The sequence below is a fragment of the Arachis ipaensis genome, chromosome B06 (assembly GCF_000816755.2).
Source record: "Arachis ipaensis cultivar K30076 chromosome B06, Araip1.1, whole genome shotgun sequence".
Lineage (NCBI taxonomy): Eukaryota > Viridiplantae > Streptophyta > Magnoliopsida > Fabales > Fabaceae > Arachis > Arachis ipaensis.
Window position 1 is genome coordinate 57868047 of NC_029790.2, and position 20580 is coordinate 57888626.

The window sequence follows — 20580 nt, forward strand, 5'->3', positions numbered from 1 at the left end:
CAATTTTTTATTTTATTTCTTTCTTTTTAATTCGGTTTATCCTTAATTAAATAAAAAATCTATATATATATTTTAATTACAATCCACATCATCTGCCTTTCTCCATCATGGACTTAAGTGGAAATGAACAGTCCAAAAGGACTTTGGGGTCATATGCTAACCCTATTACTGCTGCATACGGGAGTAGTATCTGTATACCTCCCATCAGAGCAAGCAGTTTTGAGCTAAATCCTCAGCTCATTGTCATGGTGCAGCAAAATTGCCAGTATTCAGGTCTTCCATAGGAAGAACCTACTGAGTTTCTGGCACAGTTCTTGCAAATTGATGACACAGTGCGTGACAAGGAGGTAGATCAGGATGTATACAGGCTGTTACTGTTTCCATTTGCTGTAAAAGATCAAGCTAAGAGGTGGTTAAATAACCAACCCACAGCAAGCATAAGAACATGGAAACAGTTATCAGACAAATTCCTGAATTAATATTTCCCTCCAAAAAGGATGACACAGCTAAGGCTGGACATCCAAGGCTTTAAACAAGAGGATGATGAATCCCTCTATAATGCGTGGGAGATGTACAGAGGGATGCTAAGGAAATGCCCTTCTGAAATGTTTTTAGAGTAGGTGCAGTTAGACATCTTCTACTATGGGCTTACAGAAAAAGCTCAGATATCTCTAGACCACTCAGCTGGTGGATCTATACACATGAGAAAGATTGTTGAAGAGGCTCAAGAGCTTATTGATATAGTTGCTAGAAATCAGCATCTGTACATAAGTAATGAGTCCTCCATGAGAGAAGAAGCTAAGGCAGTATCAACTGACTTTAGTCCTCAGGAACAAGTTGCTGAACTCAATCAGCAACTATCTTCTATAACAAGGCAGTTAGCAGAATTTAAGGAGATGCTACAAGAAACCAAAATTGCCAACAAGGATATGGAATCACAATTGAATCAGACAAAACAGCAGTTATCAAAATAGAAAACAGAGGAGTGCCAAGCAGTTCAATTAAGAAGCGGAAAAACATTAAATACTCCAACTCAAAGCAGCAGAAAGCCAAGAAAAGAACAGCTGATAGAGGATGAGCGACATGCTACCCAAAATCCCTCTGAAGATAGTAAGAGCCCAGAGAGGAATATGTCTGGCGATCAAACACCAGAAACAGGTGAAAAACTGGCGTTAAACTCCAATTCCACGTCCAGTTCTGGCGTTCAAACGCCAGTGAGGGATCAGACACCTGCAAGTGCTGATGCTAACTCCCTCAAGAAGGCTTCTCAACCTGCCTCTGTAGGAATTAAACCTGCAGCAACTAAGGTTGAAGAATATAAAGCCAAAATACCTTATCCTCAGAAAATCCGCCAAGCAGAATAGGATAAACAATTTGCTCGCTTTGCAGATTATCTCAGGACTCTTGAAATAAAGATTCCATTTGCAGAGGCACTTGAGCAAATACCCTCTTATGCTAAGTTCATGAAAGAGATCTTAAGTCATAAGAGGGATTGGAGAGAAACAGAAAAAGTTTTTCTCACTGAAGAGTGCAGTGCAGTCATCCTAACAAGCTTACCAGAGAAGCTTAAGGATCCCGAAAGCTTTATGATACCATGCACACTAGAGGGTACTTGTACCAAGACAGCTCTATGCGACCTTGGGGCAAGTATCAATCTAATCCCTGCATCCACTATCAGAAAGCTTGGCTTGACTGAAGAGGTTAAACCAATCCGGATATGTCTTCAACTTGCTGATGGCACCATTAAATATCCATCAGGCATAATTGAGGACATGATTGTCAAGGTTGGGCCATTTGCCTTTCCCACTGACTTTGTAGTGCTGGAGATGGAGGAGCACAAGAGTGCAACTCTCATTCTAGGAAGACCTTTCCTAGCAACTGGACGAACCCTCATTGATGTCCAAAAAGGGGAAGTGACCTTAAGAGTCAATGAGGATGAGTTCAGACTAAATGCTGTTGAGGCAATGAAGCATCCAGACACATCAAAAGACTGCATGCGTGTTGATATTATTGACTCCCTGGTAGAGGAGATCAACATGGCTGAGAGTCTCGAATCAGAGCTAGAAGACATCTTTAAAGATGTTCAGCCTGATCTGGAGGAATCAGAGGAAATAAAAGAGCCTCTGAAAATTCCTCAGGAAGAGTAGAAACCTCCTAAACCCAAGCTCAACCCACTACCACCATCCCTGAAATATGCATTTCGGGCAGAAGGTGACACTTTTCCAATGATCATAAGCTCTGCTTTAAATCCACAGGAAGAGAAAGCATTACTTCAAGTGCTAAGGACACACAAGGCAGCTCTTGGGTGGTCCATAAGTGATCTTAAGGGCATCAGCCCAGCAAGATACATGCACAAGATCCTATTGGAGGATGATACTAAGCCAGTGGTTCAACCACAGAGGCGGCTAAATCCAGCCATGAAGGAGGTGGTGCATAAAGAGGTCACCAAGTTACTAGAGGCTGGGATTATTTATCCTATTTCTGATAGCCCCTGGATGAGCCCTATCCAAGTTGTCCCCAAGAAGGAAGGCATGACAGTGGTTCATAATAAAAGAAATGAACTGGTTCCTACAAGAACAGTTACAGGGTGGCGTATGTGTATTGATTACAGAAGGCTCAATACAGCCACCAGGAAGGATCACTTTCCTTTACCATTCATAGACCAGATGCTAGAAAGACTAGCAGGTCATGAATACTACTACTTTTTGGATGGCTATTCAGGTTATAACTAAACTGCAGTAGATCCTTAGGACCAAGAGAAAACAACATTCACATGTCCTTCTGGAGTGTTTGCCTACAGAAGGATGCTTTTGGTCTGTGCAATGCACCTGCAACCTTTCAGAGGTGCATGCTTTCTATCTTCTCTGATATGGTAGAGAAATTTTTGGAAGTCTTCATGGATGACTTTTCAGTCTTTGGAGACTCATTCAGCTCCTGCCTTAACCATTTAGCACTTGTTCTGAGAAAATGCTAAGAGACCAACCTAGTTTTAAACTGGAAAAAATGTCACTTTATGGTGACTCAAGGGATTGTCCTTGGGCATAAAATTTTAAACAAAGGAATAGAGGTGGATCAAGCTAAAGTTGAAGTAATTGAAAAATTACCACCACCTGCCAATGTTAAGGCAATCAGAAGCTTTCTGGGGCATGCCGGATTCTATAGGAGGTTTATAAAGGATTTTTCAAAAATTGCAAAACCTCTGAGCAATCTGCTAGCTGCTGACATGCCATTTGTGTTTGACACAGAGTGTCTACAGGCGTTTGAAACTCTGAAAGCTAAGCTGGTCACAGCACCAGTTATTTCTGTTCCAGACTGGACATTACCATTCGAACTAATGTGTGATGCCAGTAACCATGTCATTGGTGCAGTATTGGGACAGAGGCATAACAAGCTTCTGCATGTCATTTATTATGCAAGCCGTGTGTTAAATGATGCCCAGAAAAATTACACAACCACAGAAAAAGAATTGCTTGCAGTGGTTTATGCCATTGACAAGTTTAGATCATACTTAGTAGGATCAAAAGTGATTGTGTACACTGACCATGCTGCTCTTAAATATCTACTTACAAAGCAGGATTCAAAACCCAGGCTCATAAGATGGGTGTTGCTTCTGCAAGAGTTTGATATAGAAATAAGAGACAGAAAAGGGACAGAGAACTAAGTGGCTGATCATCTGTCCCGGATAGAACCAGTTGAAGGGGCATCCTTTCCCTCTATTGAGATCTCTGAAACCTTTCTGGATGAGTAATTGTTTGCCATTCAGAAAACACCATGGTTTGCAGACATTGCAAACTATAAAGCTGCAAGATTCATACCCAAAGAGTACAGCAGGAAACAAAAGAAAAAATTAATTACTGATACAAAGTACTACCTGTGGGATGAACCATATCTCTTTAAGAGATGTGCAGACAGAATAATCCGTAGGTGTGTGCCTAGAGAAGAAGCACAGAAGATCCTATGGCATTGTCATGGATCACAATATGTAAGACATTTTGGAGGTGAGCGAACAGCCACAAAAGTCCTCCAATGTGGCTTCTTTTGGCCCACTCTCTATAAAGACTCCCGAGAGTTTGTGCATAATTGTGACAGCTGCCAGAGAGCTGGTAATCTGCCTCATAGTTACGCCATGCCTCAACAAAGGATCTTAGAGATTGAGTTATTTGACGTATGGGGTATTGACTTCATGGGGCCTTTTCCACCATCATACTCAAACACTTATATTCTGGTGGCAGTCGACTATGTATCCAAGTGGGTAGAGGCAATTGTAACACCCACCAATAATACTAAGACAGTGCTGAAGTTCCTCTAGAAACATATCTTCAGCAGATTTGGTGTCCCTATAGCACTAATCAGTGATGGGGGCACTCACTTCTGCAAGAAACAACTTTACTCTGCAATGGTCCATATGTAATTAGCCACAAGGTGGCAACTCCATATCATCCACAGGCAAATGGGCAAGCTAAAGTCTCTAATAGAGAACTAAAAAGAATCCTGGAACGGACTGTAAGTACCCGTAGAAAGGTTTGGACAAGAAACTTGGATGACGCTCTGTGGGCATACAGAACAGTATTCAAGACTCCTATAGGGACCTCTCCATACCAACTTGTGTATGGTAAGGCCTGTCATCTGCCCGTGGAACTGGAGCATAAGGCCTACTGGGCAACCAGATTCCCAAACTTTGATGCCAAATTAGCTGGAGAAAAAAGATTGCTCCAGCTAAATGAGCTAGAGGAATTCAGACTCACTGCTTTACAAAGAGAAAGCAAAAAGGTGGTATGACAGAAAGCTGCCATCTAGAGTCTTTGAACCAGGACAGAAGATTCTGCTGTTTAACTCTAGGCTCAGATTATTTCCTGGGAAACTGAAATCCCGGTGGAGGGGACCATATGTGATTACAAGTGTGTCACCATATGGCTATGTGGAGCTTCAAGACATTGACTCTAATAAGAAGTTTATTGTTAATGGACAGAGAGTCAAGCATTATCTTGAAGGCAATCTTGAGCAAGAATGCTCAAAGCTGAGACTATATTAAAAGCTCAGCAAGGTCCAACTAAAGACAATAAAGAAGCGCTTATTGGGAGGCAACCCAATTTTTACTTATCTATGTTAATTTTCTGTTTTCCTTTTTTATTTTATGTTTTCTTTAGGACGATGATCATGTGGAGTCACAGAAATCAAAGCAAAGTCAAAAACAGCATTAAAAATAGCTCACCCTGGAGAAAGAGCTTACTGGCGTTTAAACGCTAGTAAGAAGCATCAGACTGGCGTTTAATGCCAGAAAGAAGCATCAAGCTGGCGTTAAACGCTAGAAACAAGCACCAAGTTGGCGTTGAACGCCAAGAAAGGGAGAAAAACTGGTGTTTAACGCCAGAAACAAGCAACAGTCTAGCATTAAACGCTAGGATTGCACTCTAAGGGCATTTTGCATGCCTCAATGGAGCAGGGATGCTAAATCCTTGACCCCTCAAGATCTGTGGACCCCACAGGAATCCCACCTCTTCTTCTCTCCTCTTCACACCTTTCCATAACACTCTTCTCCATACTCTCTTCACCACTCACATCCATCCATCATAAACCCCTCATAAAGATTCTCACCCTCCCTTGGCCTAACCCACCACACATTTCCATCTCCTCCTTTCTTTCTTATTTTGCTCGAGGACGAGCAAACATTTTATGTTTGGTGTGGAAAAAGCCCCGCTATTTAATTTTCCATAACCATATGGCACCTTCCATGAGATTATAGAAGATCAAAGAGCTATGAGGGAGGAGCAACAAAGGCAAGAAAGAGACATAGAGGAGCTCAAGAGCACCATTGGTTCTTCAAGAGGAAGAAGACGCCACCCTTACTAAGGTGGACCCATTCCTTAATCTCCTTGTCTAATTATTTTTTCTGTTTTCGTTCTCTATGCTTTATGTTTATTTATGTTTGTGTCTGTACTACATGATCATTAGTGTCTAGTGTCTATGTCTTAAAGCTATGAATGTCCTATGAATCCATCACCTTTCTTAAATGAAAAATGTTTTTAATCACAAAAGAACAAGAAGTACATGATTTCAAATTCATCCTTGAAATTAGTTTAATTATTTTGATGTGGTGACAATACTTTTTGTTTCTCTAAATGAATGCTTGAACAGTGCATATGTCTTTTGAATTTGTTGTTTATGAATGTTAAAATCGTTGGCTCTTGAAAGAATGATGAAAAAGGAGAAATGTTATTTGATAATCTGAAAAATCATAAAATTGATTCTTGAAGCTAGAAAAAGCAGTGAAAAGCAAAGGCTTGCGAATAAAAAAATGGCAAAAAAAAATAATAAAAAAAGCAAGCAGAAAAAACCAAGAGCTCTTTAAACCAAAAGGCAAGAGCAAAAAAGCCAGTAACCCTTTAAACTAAAAGGCAAGGGTAAAAAGGATCCAAGGCTTCCAGCATCAGTGGATAGGAGGGCCCACAGGAATAAAATCCTGGCCTAAGCGGCTAAACCAAGCTGTCCCTAACTATGTGCTTGTGGTGTGAAGGTGTCAAGTGAAAAGCTTGAGACTGAGCGGTTAAAGTCGTGATCCAAAGCAAAAAGAGTGTGCTTAAGAACCCTGGACACCTCTAATTGGGGACTCTAGCAAAGCTGAGTCACAATCTGAAAAGGTTCACCCAGTTATGTGTCTGTGGCATTTATGTATCCGGTGGTAATACTGGAAAACAAAGTGCTTAGGGCCACGGCCAAGACTCATAAAGTAGCTGTGTTCAAGAATCAATATACTAAACTAGGAGAATCAATAACACTATCTGGATTCTGAGTTCCTATAGATGCCAACCATTCTGAACTTCAAAGGATAAAGTGAGATGCCAAAACTATTCAGAGGCAAAAAGCTACTAGTCCCGCTCATCTAATTGGAGATAAGTTTCATTGATATTTTGGAATTTATAGTATATTCTCTTCTTTTTATCCTATTTGATTTTCAGTTGTGTGGGGACAAGCAACAATTTAAGTTTGGTGTTGTGATGAGTGGATAATTTATACGCTTTTTGGCATTATTTTTACATAGTTTTTAGTATGTTTTAGTTAGTTTTTATTATATTTTTATTAGTTTTTAAATAAAAATCACATTTCTAGAATTTACTATGAGTTTGTGTGTTTTTCTGTGATTTCAGGTATTTTCTGGCTCAAATTGAGGGACCTGAGCAAAAATCTGATTTAGAGGGTGAAAAAGGACTGCAGATGTTGTTGGATTCTGACCTCCCTGCACTCGAAGTGGATTTTTTGGAGCTACAAAAACCCAATTGGCACGCTCTCATATGCGTTGGAAAGTAGACATCCAGGGCTTTCCAGCAATATATAATAGTCCATACTTTGCCCAAGTTATGATGACGTAAATTGGCGTTTAACGCCAAGTTTTTACCCTATTGTGGTGTTAAACGCCAGAAACAGGTTGCAAACCAGAGTTAAACGCCAGAAACAGGCTACAACCTGGCGTTTAACTCCAAAAAAAGTCTCTACACGTGTAAAGCTCAATGCTCAGCCCAAGCACACACTAAGTGGGCCCCGAAAGTGGATTTCTGCACTATCTGCACTTAGTTACTTATTTTCTGTAACCCTAGCTACTAGTTTAGTATAAAAACAATTTTTAGAGATTTATTTTGCATCTGATAACATTTTACACGTTTCATATTGTATTTCTGACGGCATGAGTCTCTAAACCCATGGTTGGGGGTGAAGAGCTCTGTTGTGTCTTGATGAATTAATGCAATTACTTCTGTTTTCTATTCAATCATGCTTGTTTCTGTTCTAAGATACTCGCTTGTATTTAACCGTGATGGATGTGATGAATGTGGTATTCCGAGTAGGATCTGGGATGGGATGACTGTGAAGAGCTTTAAACTCATGAGTGCTGGGCGTAGTGACAGACGCAAAAGGATCAATGGATCCTATTCCAACATGAGTGAGAATCAACAGATGATTAGCCGTGCGGTGACAGTGCATTTGGACCATTTTCACTGAGAGGACGGATGGTAGCCATTGACAACGGTGATCCACCATCATACAGCTTGCCATAGATGGAGCCTTGCGTGCGTGAAGAAGAAGACAGTAGGAAAGCAGAGATTCGAAAGACAGAGCATCTCCAAATCCTCAATCTGTTCTCCATTACTGCATAACAAGTATTATTTATTTTATGCTATTTACTCTTCATAAATATAATCACTCTTATCATTGATTTCCCGACTAAGAATTACAAAATAGCCATAGCTTGCTTCAAGCCGACAATCTCCGTGGGATCGACCCTTACTCACGTAAGGTATTACTTGGACGACCCAGTGCACTTGCTGGTTAGTGGTACAAGTTGTGAAAAGTGTGATTTACAATTCGTGCACCATTGGGTTGCCTCCCAACAAGTGCTCTTTTAGTGTCATTAGCTTGACCTGTTGTTCTTCACTTTCTTCCTCTTCTTCCAGTTTGTTAAGAGGAATGACCTCAAGGGGAGAGATGAACCAGCTAGTGTCCCCTGCTTTGGCCTCTCCTCAGCAAGCTTCCTTTTGTTAATGGCTTGATTGAGCTTGCTTGCTGGATCAAGGGTAGGATTGGTGCTTTTGTTAGTTGCCTTCACTTCTTGGATATCAGTACTTGGTGGTTGTGTGATGGTTGGAGCTTTATCTTCATTAAAAGCCTCTTGAATTGGTGGTTCCATGAGCCCTTCTTCTATGCATCTTTCTGCTTCACTTGAGTTTGGATCTCCTTGATTGTCTTCCTCACTTTCTTGTTCTTCCACTTCCTCCCTTCCACTCAATATTTGACTTAATAGCTCTTTCATGGAGGAGGTTTGTTATTCTTCCCAAGATTTCTTCACCTCCTCTTCATATCTTTCAATCACAGATTCAAGTGTTGAGAGTTTTTGGTTCAGGGGAGTTTGTAGAGGTTGTGAGTTTTCATGTTCCTTTGTCATCTCAAGTGGCTTCTGTAGATATGCAATTTCAGGTTCAAATGCCTCCTCCAACTCATTCTTTATTAACATTTTGCTTGACACAGGGGCCTCTTCATCTTCCTTCTCCACTTCTTCCTTTTTATCCACCAATTGATCTTCATCTTCCTTACTTAGCAATTCTCTGTTTCTTCTTGCTTGCTCCAAATATCCATTCATCTTATTGTAGAGGGTTTCTTGCCTTTTCCAAGATTATTCTTGTCTTTCAAAAAATTCTCTAGACTTTTGAAGGAGATCCTCTGAAGGTTGAGAGTAATTTTGTGGACATGAATGTGTTGTAGTGAAGTTGTTTTGAGGGTTATGGAATGAATTTTGTGAGTTGTGGAATGAATTTTGTAGTTGTTGAGATGAGTTGTATGGATCTTGGAGGAAACTGTGTGTTGAAGCATAATCAAGAGATGATGTCTCTTGCTGAGTGTCATATGGAGCACCAGAATTCCCTTCCCAGCCATAGTTAGTGTTAGCATCGTAATAGAATGATTTACTTTGTGGCTCTGGGAGGAAATTCCTTTCACTTGATTGTTTACACTCTTGTTGATATGCACAGGCACCATGAGAAAAATGCCATGAATCATTTGGTGGTTCTGGATCATATCTCGTGTGAATTGCTTCATCATCTATCATTTCTTGGTGATATTCCCAGCCACCATTAGAATAATGACTCGAATCATTTTGTGGTGATGGGAGATAACCCATATGATTCTCTTGCTCATCTTGTGGTTTTGAAGCATATTTCCATTGAGTGGAGTGCTCAGAATTTGCATTTTCTTGGTGATATTCTCAGCCACCATTAGAATAATCAATTGGTGATGGTGGGTAATATCCCATAAGATTTGTTTGATCACAAGATGAGTTGAACTCCATTTGAATTTTGTAAAACACAACACCAATGAAAATCGAAATTACTCATATCAGAGATGAGAATTTCTTAGTGAGCCAAAAACACAAACACCTTGGTTTCAATCTAAAACAGAAAACAAAAACAAAGAAAATGCTTGATCTAGACTTCTCACCCATTTAATCATTGTTGATCTAAATCAATCCTCGGCAACGGTGCCAAAAACTTGATGGGTGGAAATCAGATTTCCACATAAAACTCACCGGCAAGTGGACCGGGTCGCATCAAGTAGTAATAACTCATAAGAGTGAGGTCGATCCCACAGGGATTGACGGATCAAGCAACTTTAGTGAGTGATTAGTCTAGTCAAGCTAACATTGGTGAATTGAAGTGAAATTGAAGCAACAGAATGTAAATAGCAGTGAATTTAAAGTTGCAGAAAATAAATGAGTAGAATCTTAAAGAGGAAGAAATGTAAATTGATAGAATCTTAAATGATAAGAAATATAAATTGCATCAAATGTAAAGGGGGCTGGGTGCTGCGAAATTAAAGAAAGCAATAGATTAAGCAATTGAAAAGAACTTAAGAACAACCAACTGGAAATTTAAATTGCAGGAAGAATAAAGGAAGTTGGGTGTTGGGAACTAAAACAGGACTGAAAGATAAGAAGTGCAGTAAACTAAAGAGCTCTCAGATTATGAAATTCAGAAATAGATTGATTCAGTACCAAAACAGAAATGTAGAAGTACAGAAGAATCAAAACAGCAAGAACTTAGATCATTCATGAAATTCCAGAAGAGAAATTGACAATGGCAGAAGAGAGAAAATAAAACAAAAAGCAAAACTCAAATCTGATCTCCAATTCTTTAAAACTCAAAAAGGAAAATTAAAAAGGAGCTTTCTATTATACTTCTACTCCTATTGCTCTCTAATGCAGCCAGCTTTTTTTCTAAAATAGAATAGATGCCTTTTTATAGGATTTTTCAAAAATAAAAATGAAATTAAAATTGAAAATAAAATTATAATTAAAATGAAATTCCTAATCTAATTTATCCTTGTGCCTTTGAGTGATGTCAATTGGGCCTTGCTTGCTTTGGATTTGAATGAGAGAGGATCCGGATACATTTGGTGACTAGGGTCTGTGAAGAATTTAGATCCAAGATGGCACTTGATGGCAAGGGTTAGGAGTGGCTTGGTGACACTCCCAGGAGAGTGCTCCGTTTGGTAAGTGAACGTAGCGTTCTCTCTTGCCTTGTCCCAGGCTCCTGGGTTCCCCTTCGAGCCTTCCTTGTGACGAATTTCCTCTTTCCCATAGCGCTCAGTTGAGTAATGCAACGTAACGCTACTTTTATGCCTTGGTTTCCCTCTTCGATCCACGGGTCGTTCCCTTTTGAATGCTGCGCCTTGTTTTTTCTTTTGTGAAGCCCGAAAACGTTGAAAGAGTTAATGTAGCGCTGGCCTTGCTTAGTGTCAAGCCTTCTTTGTAGCGCTCCGTGAAGAATTCCAACGTAGCGCTGCTTTTGCTTTTCTTCACTAGCGCTTAATGAGAGAGCGCTGCGCTCAATTAGAGAGCGCTACTTCCTTTATTGCGCGTTACTCCTTGCTCCCTTGCTTTATATTGCATGCTTTCATTAAAAGTGTTAATTCGTTAATCGTAGAAGCCAATGCAAGCATGTAATGCATTATCAATTGCTAATTGGCATAATTAATTAAAGCTTCATGCATGCTTTCATTACATTTAATTAACTATGCCAATGCATTAACGTTGCATTCATCCAATTCTTTCTCAATTAAATGCATGCATGCTTTATTAATTAGTAATGCCATTTAATGTAAAGCTCATTCATTTCATGCATGCTTTAGTTATTAATTCATGCATGCATAAGGCATAAATAATTAAATGCATGCATGCTTTCATTAATGCCTTGAAATAATATTACTTGCATGCATCCATTGGCTTTATTAGCCAATTAATTTAGCGTTCACTTTTTGCAACGCCATGGTTTATTGGCTTAAATGCATGCATAAGGCATTAATGCATGCCATGGCTTCATGGTCATAGGCCACGCTTTTAAAAGCGTGACCTAAGGCTCCAAAGTGTGCTTCAATTCCAAAATGTGCCCCAAAATTTCTCTTTTTTTCTTTTTAGCTTATTTTGTGCTTTTTTTCTTCTTTTCCTTCTTGTTTCCTACAAAATTTATAAAATCAAAAGATCAAAAAAATATACCAATTAAGCACAAAAGCATTCAATATTTAAGCACAAATCATCAATTTCTTGTATGAAAAATCATAGAAAAATATGACATGATGACATGTCATCAGGAACGGAGAAGGAAATGCCAATGATAATGCTGAGGGAAACGACGATAACACGGGAGTAGTTCCGATGACCTTGGCCACGTTCCTCAAGGTTCATCCGCCAACTTTCCAAGGGTCTACAAATCCTGTTGAAGCGGACCACTAGTTCCAGGCTATGGAGCGTTCTTTACAGGCGCAGCATGTTCCTCTTAATCAATATGTAGAGTTTGCCACTTATCAGCTAGTGGGAGAGGCCCAGCCCTGGTGGCAAGCTGAGTGTCGTTTGCTATAGCTTCAAAACGCCGACATTCCATGGGAGGTGTTCCAAATGGCTTTCTACAAGAAGTATTTTCCTGAGTCTGCAAGGGAAGCGAAGAAAATGGAGCTAATGCAGCTGAAGCAAGGTTCCATCTCTGTGGCTGAGTACACCAACAAGTTCGAAGAGCTTTGTAGGTTTTCTCGAGTGTGTCAGGGTGACCAGGAGACTTTTGAGAGCTAGAGGTGCATTAAGTACCAAAGGGGTTTGAAGGACAATATTATGACTGTTGTGGCTCCTATGGAGATCCGTGTCTTCTCCGACTTGGTGAATAAGGCTAGAGTAGTGGAGGAGTATGCCAAAACCGTGGCGGCATCTAAGGATTCTCATAGAGGGAGTTCTAGTCATGGGCATGGCAAGTACTTTCATCCGAGGGGACAAAACTTCATGAGAGGAAGATATGTGCCTCAAGGTCAAGGAGGCTTCAGAAAGAACACACGTGACCAGATTCAGCGTAGCAAAGGGAGAGGAAATCATACTATGAGGTCTTCGGATTTAGCTTGTGATCGTTGTGGACATTTTCATCCATATGACTCTTGCAAGATTGGTATAGATGGGTGCTTCAACTGTGGCCTGCCTGGTCATTTTGCGAGGGATTGCACTCGTGAGAGGAATCATAATGCGGGCCAGAGTCAGCATCAAGGTCGGGTCTTTGCTGTGAATGCCAAAGATGCTTCTAAGGTGGATCCGTTGATGAGAGGTATATGTCTAATTGGTGATAAATCCCTAGTTGCATTATATGATACTGGAGCTTCGCATTCGTTTATTTCGTTTGCTAAAGTAGAGGAATTAGGCCTGAAAGTGTCAGAATTACCTTTTGATCTGCATGTACATACTCCGCATCAAACAGTTATGACTAGGTCAAGTTGTAGACAAGTAGGTTTCAAGCTTGAGGGTAGAGATTTTGTGCATGATTTGATCTGTTTACCAATGGTAGGGCTTGAAATGATTTTGGGGTTTGATTGGTTGTCGAAGAACCAGATTTTGTTGGATTGTTTTGAACGGATAATTCAGTTTGTGCCAGAAGGAGAAAATGGAGCAGTGGTAGCTACGGGGTATTACCTAAACTCTGTAATGGTGCATTGTAGTGGGGAGGAGTGTCAGGGTTATATTCTGTTTGCCGCTGATGCATTGGGTGATGCCCAGAACTTGGATCAGATACCGGTGGTTAGAGATTTTCCAGAAGTATTTCCGGAAGATATCCCTGACTTCCCACCTCAGAGAGAAATTGAATTTGTAATCGAATTGGTGCCGGGAGCTGGGCCAGTGTCGATTGCGTCGTATAGAATGGCTCCGATAGAGCTGACAGAGTTAAAGACTCAGTTGGAAGAGCTTCTGAACAAGAGGTTCATTTGGCCGAGTGTATCACCGTGGGGAGCGCCAGTTTTATTGGTGAAGAAGAAAGATGGAGGAATGCCTTTGTGTATGGATTACAGCCAGTTAAACAAAGTGACAGTGAAGAACAAGTACCCACTGCCAAGGATAGATGACTTGATGGATCAATTGCAAGGAGCTGGAGTATTTTCCAAGATTGATTTGAGATCTGGTTACCATCATATAAGGGTGAAGGAGGATGATATTCCTAAGACTGCGTTTAGGACACGCTATGGATACTACGAGTTTGTGGTAATGTCCTTTGGGTTAACGAATGCACCTGCTGTTTTCATGGATTACATGAACAGAGTTTTTCATCCCTTTTTGGACAAATTCGTGATGGTTTTCATAGATGACATCTTGGTTTACTCTAAGACGGCAAGAGAGCATGAGGAACACTTGAGGATTGTGTTGTAAATCTTGAAGGAGCGGAAGTTGTATGCTAAGTTGTCAAAGTGTGAGTTCTGGAAGGAGGAAGTAAAGTTCTTAGGCCACATGGTGAGTAAAGGAGGAATAGCTGTAGATCCTTCTAAGGTAGAAGCGGTGATGAAATAGGAAAGACCGACGACTGTAACAGAAGTCAGGAGCTTTTTGGGTTTATCCGGATATTACCGGAGATTTATTGAAGGATTTTCCCAGATTGCGCTACCAATGACAAAGTTGACAAGGAAAGAAGTGCCTTTCGTGTGGACGTCGGAGTGCGAAGAGAGTTTTCAGACGTTAAAGCAGAGATTGACTTTAGCACCTATTTTGATCTTGCCGGAACCGCATGAACCGTTTGAAGTGTACTGTGACGCTTCCTTGAAGGGTTTGGGTTGTGTGTTGATGCAACACCGGAATGTGGTGGCTTACGCATCACGTCAGCTGAGACCGCATGAGGTGAATTACCCCACTGATGCCTTGGAATTAGAGGCGATTGTGTTTGCATTGAAGATTTGGAGACACCACTTGTATGGACTGAGGTTTAGCGTCTTTTCTGATCATAAGAGTCTCAAGTACAACTTTGATCAGAAGGAGCTAAATATGCGTCAGAGGAGGTGGATGGAGTTACTGAAATATTATGATTTTGAGCTGAGTTATCATCTTGGAAAGGCGAATGTGGTAGCAGATGCTTTGAGTCGGAAATCTTTAACAATTGCTTGGATGAGAATTAAGGAAGAAGAGCTAGTGGATAAGTTTGTAGATCTTAAGCTGGATATTAGTGAAGTTGCCGGGAGAGCTTGTTTCAACCAGCTACAAATCTCAAGCACGTTTAAATCAGAAATACAAAAGGCTCAACAAGATGAGCAGAAGGTTCAACAACTGTTTCAACCAGTTGGTGATAAGAGGCGCGAAGAATTCACTAAGGATGATGAAGGGTTATGGAGATACAAGGGAAGGATTTGCATACCAGATGTAGGAAGTTTGAGGCAAGATTTATTGTCAGAAGCTCACAACAGTGGGTTTTCTATTCATCCCAGAAGCACGAAGATGTATTATGACATGAAGAAGATGTTCTGGTGGCCAGGGATGAAGGGTGATGTAGCAACAATAGTATCCAAGTGTTTGACTTGTCAGAAAGTGAAGATAGAGCATTAAAAGCCGTCAGGAATGCTACAACCACTTGAGATTCCTCAGTGGAAGTGGAAAGGAATTGTTATGGATTTTGTGATTGGTTTACCAAGGAATAGGTCGGGAGTTGATGCGATTTGGGTGATCGTGGATCGCCTAACCAAATCCGCTCATTTTCTGCCTATTCGAGTGAATTGTTCTATGGAAGAGTTAGAAAGATTGTACATCAAGGAGGTAGTAAGATTACATGGTGTGCCGTCGAGCATAGTATTGGACCGTGACCCCCGATTCACTTCAAGGTTTTGGGGAGCCTTTCAAAGGGCTTTCGGTACGAAGCTATGTCTCAGTACCGCATATCACCCGCAAACTGATGGACAGTCGGAAAGGACTATTCAGACGTTGGAGGATATGCTAAGAGCGTGTGTTTTGGATCAACCTGGAAGTTGGGACCGATACATGCCATTAGTGGAGTTTGTGTATAACAACAATTTTCATGCAAGCATTGGGATGGCTCCGTATGAGGCCTTGTATGGACGGAAGTGCCAGTTTCTACTTTGTTGGTATGAATCTGGTAAAGCAAGTGTTTCGGGTCCTGAGGTGATAGCAGAGCCTACTGAGAACATTAAGAAGATTCGTGCATGGATTCTAACTGCTCAGAGTTGCCAGAAGAGTTATGCTGATCAGAGGAGGAAACCACTAGAGTTTGAAGTGGGAGAACATGTATTTCTTCGGGTGACACCGAAAACTGGGATCGAAGAGTAATCAAAACCAAGAAGTTAAACCCAAGATACATAGGATCGTTTGAGATTTTGAAGAGATTCGGGCCGGTGGCGTATCAAGTCGCTTTGCCACCTCATCTGTCTAACTTGCATGATGTATTCCACATGTCACAGCTCTGTAAGTACACGTCAGATGTGGCTCAAGTGTTGGAGCCTGAATCGGTCGAGTTGAAAGATAACTTGACTTTCCAAGTAACGCCAGTGAGGATCGATGACACTATTGTGAAGAACCTGCGAGGAAAGGATGACCCATTGGTTAAAGTTGGTTGGGAGCGAGCAGGAGTAGAAGAACACATTTGGGAATTGGAGTCTGAGATGCGAAAGAATTACCTCGAACTTTTCTCAGGTAATTCAAATTTTGAGGGCAAAATTTTTTATTTGGTGGGAAGAATGTAAGAACCGCAACTAATCAACCGGTTAATTACGTGATTAATTTCCCAAATTAGATTCTAAAGAGTTAGAGAGAGAATTTGAGGATTTAAAGGTGATTTTCAGACTCAGTAGGTCTTTCTGTGTCAGAAAATGTGCTTTCTACGAAAAAACATGAAAAATCGCGAACCGACAGTTGTACCGGTTGAACCGGTTCAAGTTTCCCCGGTACCGCATGAGAAAAAGTGAAAACCGGAAAAAACATTAGAAAAATGTTAGAAATGGAAAACCAGGCATTAATTTTAAAGGATTGGCCCGAAGTTGGGCCACACAGGCTAGAAATGCTAACGGGTTGGACCGGGCCCAAGCCCAACATATAAAAGGCTCATTAAATGAACCAACTAGCATCATAACACACTAACAAGCACACACAATCAGAAATTGAAAGGACGAGTGGAGAAGAGAGTGAGCACTATTCATCTCAATCTTCCAAAGCTCATATCTTGAGCTAGAGAGCTCCGATCGTCGCACCGTTTACGGCTACGCGTTCCTTGTAAAGATCTCTACAAAACCCATATAAGAAACTGGTAAGAAAAGCTCGAATCCTTCTCAATTTCTCTCCTCAAAATTTCGTGTTTATAGGGTTTTTGTTTAAATGAGTTTTTGTGATTCTTGGTGTTTAGGTTTGCCCTAATCCTAGCTTAGCCTTGGATTCTTGCTAGTAAATCTGTGGGAGAAGGTAAGAGCCACTAACTTTTGTGAACTTATGTATAATTGGAACCCTAGGTTGATTTGAGGTGATTTATATGTATATAGTTTGATTATTGTGCCTTTGGGAGCTCTTGGAACTTGTTTCAGCTTATTGGAGTGGATGTGAAAGCTTGGAATTTAGTTGAAAGCTATTGGGTGATCAATTTGAGTTTTGGTGCATAAAGGGGAATCGGCCAAGGTATAGTTTCGGTTTCCTCTATGTAGTATATAATATTCATGGACACTTAGGCTAGTGACCTATAGGATAGGTTTGGAAATTGTATGTTGTTGATGATTGTTTGTGTTGATGAGGTATAATGTATTGATGTGTCATTGTGATTACATGATGAAGTTAAAATATGATGGATTAGATGCATGAGTATTGTTGATTATGAATATGAATCTTGGTTGAGTTGGTGATGAGAATTGGTAATGAGATAATGATGGTTGGTGGACATGTTATGTATATATGATAAATGAAGTTGAGAAGAATGAAAAGTGAAAGAAATTGTGGTATGATTGGTGTGATATGATACCAAAGGTAAATTCTGATGAGAAAAGGGGGTTTGGAATGTGTATGGTAATAAATTTTGTAAGTTGTGAAGTTTGGTAAAATTGAGTTTTTGGTGAACTTTGCTCGATCATAACTTTTGCCTCGATTTTCGAAATTGATTGAAATTTATTTATAATTAAAGATATATGAAAACTCTTCAAATTGATATAAAATTTGTGAAAATTGGAGTTTTGTAGAGGAAGTTATGATCCTTCAAAGTTGGTGTTAAAAATCTGAGATTCTGCAAAGTTGCAAAATTTCATGATTTCTGATGTGCGCGGGCGCACATCTTCGTGGGGACGCACACCTTGCAAATATTTCAACCTGTGCGGATGCACACGTCTGTACGTACGCACAGGTAGGGAAGTGCGTTCTGTTGGCAGCGCCAGCATAGCTTGTGCACGCACACATCTAAGGAAAAACTTTAACCCTTGCGGACGCGCAGGTCTGTGCGGACGCACACGTCGGGAAGGTCTGTTTGTTGGGGGTGCTGGCACAGGTTGTGCGAGTGCACAAATCCTTGTAAAAATTGACACCTGTGCGTACGCACACCCTTGTACGGATGAACACATTTCAAAACTCTCAGGAGTGTGCGCAAGCATAGACCCTTGTGCGACCGCACACGTCCTGTTTCTCAAAATTTTATTTGTTTTCAAATATTCTACCTTCCCAACATGGTTGTAGGCTTCTAAAACACCATTTTAAATTTTATGGGCTTAATTTTGAGTATTAGATCATGGGATGTAACTTAAGGTTTCTAGAAAACGGTTTTATGATAAATTAGAAAACGGAGGCCTAGGTTTCTGGCGTGCTAAGAATGATTTGACGTTGGGTGGAGGATGAGTGATATATGAGATAAGGAAAGATAAACTTTTGACCTTGGAAACTGAGTTATGAAAGGGACCGTGGTTGAGATGAGTCGAGGACTCGGATTGAGATGATGGATCTCTGTATACTGAAACTGTTTTCTGAAAACCACTGAAATATTATTTTTACTGAGAATATGAGATGCTATGCTCCCGGCAGGGACAGCGGTTGGATCCCGCCTGTCGAGGTAGCGGCGACGGCGTAAGGGCGGGAGACAGCGTAAGGGCGGTGGTTCATCCCGCTTGCGTTGAGATGTGAGGTCTGTGTCAAGAGTATCCCACTCGCATCCCTTCGGACCTATAGAGCGTGCAGCCGCCGGTACCTGGACAGTGATCCGGGCACTATATCTCGGGGGTTCCTATATAAGAAATCCGAAGGGCGACATCTCCATGGAGATGTGTCGGGTTGGCAGTTGAAACGACAATGTGATATCACAGCCAGTAGGGCAGCCATTCATCATATGCATTTCCTACCTGTTTGTTTGCTTTGCCGACTTGTAATTGTATGCCTAATTGAATAACATGCCTATTTGCTTACTTGATCTACTTGTCTTGTATGATTTTACTTGTGAATTACTTCCATTGTTATTAATTGTGCTTTCTACTGGGATTGAGGAGGTTCGGAAGGCGGTGGCGATAGGATCGCATGGAGGATAGGTTGGTGAAGGCTGTGGGACAGCGATGTTTGTTTAGAATTATAAATCCGTTAAGATAGATTACCTGGTTCATTTTATGATGAGGTTTATATTATGCTTGTTTGTCTTATAATGGCTTAAGCTTGAATCTTGTGATGGATGTGGAGCTTAGGATTGCCTTTGGCATCCCGGGGTCTTATATCCTACATCACTGGCGCTGTTACCATACTGAGAACCTCCGGTTCTCATACCATATCTTTGTTGTATTTTTCAGATGCAGGTCGCAACCCACCTCGGTGAGTTTCTTTAGATGGTGACAAGAGCGGAGGATCTGGGATTCTTTTGGAGTCTTTTTGGTTTATCTATTTATACATCTCTCTTTTGTATTTTTGTCTAGCCTAGACGCTTGTATTTGAGAGAACAAACTTGTATAAGCTGTTTTAAAGCTGTATGGTTCTGTATACCTGTATATGGCTAGCTGGCTTAAACTCTGCGAGTCGAGGCTAGTTTCCTATGATATTATAGATTTATGTTTTGTTGTATCTTATCTTTTTCTTGTACCTTAAGCTAGTAGCTTCTTTAGTACGCTATGCACTTTTGAAAACCTGTTTTTGAGCTATATTCTTCATCGGGCTTCTAGATTACATTATTTCTTCTATATATTATATGTATGAGCTTAGAACTGTCGTAATCTCTGATTAACCTTTGCTTCACGACGTGAGGTAAGGCTTAGCCTAATTAGGATGCTACAAGCCCCACGCCTAACCCCTCTCACGCGCACGTGCACATGACGCGTACGTGTCCCTGAGCCTGACCGAGCAATCCACGCGCGAGTGTGCTAGATGCATACGCGTTGATTGCGTTTCTCAAACTCTGGGTATCTGAACCCAAGAGTTATGCGAGTACTGGGCCAACACTGTGCCCTCCGCATGACTCACCCCACGCGTGCGCGCACATGACGCGTACGCGTCCCTCTGCTGATCTGCAAATCCACACGTAAGCGTGCATGACGTGTCTGCGTCGATCATGTAACTCCAACTCTTGGTACATCTCTCTAGAGAGTTACGCAAACATCGCGCGAGCACTGTGCTGGGAGCACAACTCCCACCCACGCGTAAGCGTTCCTGACGCTTACGCTCATGCTGCTTTCCGCCAAATCCACGCGTGTGCGCACCATGTGCGTGCGCGTCAGTATCCCTACAGCCAACTCCTAGTGCCTCGACCAGAGAGTTGTGCAAGGTTCATGCTGACATTGTGCTACTGGCGCAAATTGCCTCCCACA